Below are 1033 nucleotides of genomic sequence, written 5' to 3'. Positions count from 1 at the left end.
AAATCCTTGTGACTTTTAAAATCCCTGTCACAGAAATAATCTCAGTTCACACGGGAACTGGAGTATTTACTGTCATGGAACCAAAGCTGACAATGCACAGGAGTTGACTGGAGAGGAGAAAGGAGACCCTGAAGGGTCAGTGCAGGAGTGAACACCCAGAGCTTTGTGTTGCCTGGGTTTGCTTCGTGAGTCCCACCCAGCTCTGTAAGAGGCACATGAGACACTTTAGGAGACAGGGAAATATCCCATAACAGGTCATGGGCAGAGGCCAAGCTGAGTCTGATTCCAACAGCCCTGAAATGCTTCACCTTTTCCAGCAGTGCTTGTGTTCACCCTCCCTTCCTCCAGATGTTCTCAACACAGTCTGTGCATGGCTCTGGGACAGCACATCCATATCCTCAAGGGTGCAGCCACAGCCACCACAGGTCACCAGCAAGGGAATGAAAGTGGCCACCAGTGTCTTCAGAGCTTGGAAAATTAACATTTCCTCCAAGCAGTCAACAGGTGCCTCCTCGTGGCCTCCTCTGCTCTGTGGTGGTTGTAGGTCCTGTTTGGATGTCCCTGCAATGAGTCAGCCTCGGTCAGGGGTGGGAAGGTCAGAGCCTGGCCTGGCCCTGTGAGCTGGGATTGCCGGCTGAGCCCGGGGATGGAGCCCTGGTGGGACAGAGATGTCCCCACCCCCAGGGCCCTGGCACTGACAGCTCTGCTGCCCAGGCAGCCCCAGGGGCTGATGTGCAGGTGTGCCAGGGCCTGTGTGTCCATGGGCATCCCGAGGGTGAGAACATGGACCTGCTGCAGCCAGTCCAGAGGAGGCCCCGGAGCTGCTGCAGGGCTGGAGCCCCTCAGCTCTGGGGACAGGCTGGGACAGCTGGGGGGGCTCACCTGGAGGAGAGAAGGCTCCAGGGAGACCTGAGAGCCCCTTGCAGGGCCTAAAGGGGCTCCAGGAGAGATGGAGAGGGACTGGGGACAAGGGATGGAGGGACAGGACACAGGGAATGGCTTCCCACTGCCAGAGGGTTAGATGGGATATTGG

The sequence above is a fragment of the Empidonax traillii genome, unplaced genomic scaffold (genome assembly GCF_003031625.1).
Source record: "Empidonax traillii isolate 1590-97213 ecotype Southwest subspecies unplaced genomic scaffold, ASM303162v1 scaffold909:size282043, whole genome shotgun sequence".
NCBI lineage: Eukaryota > Metazoa > Chordata > Aves > Passeriformes > Tyrannidae > Empidonax > Empidonax traillii.
The sequence above is the reverse complement of the archived record's forward strand: the minus strand, read 5'-3'. Positions refer to the sequence as shown.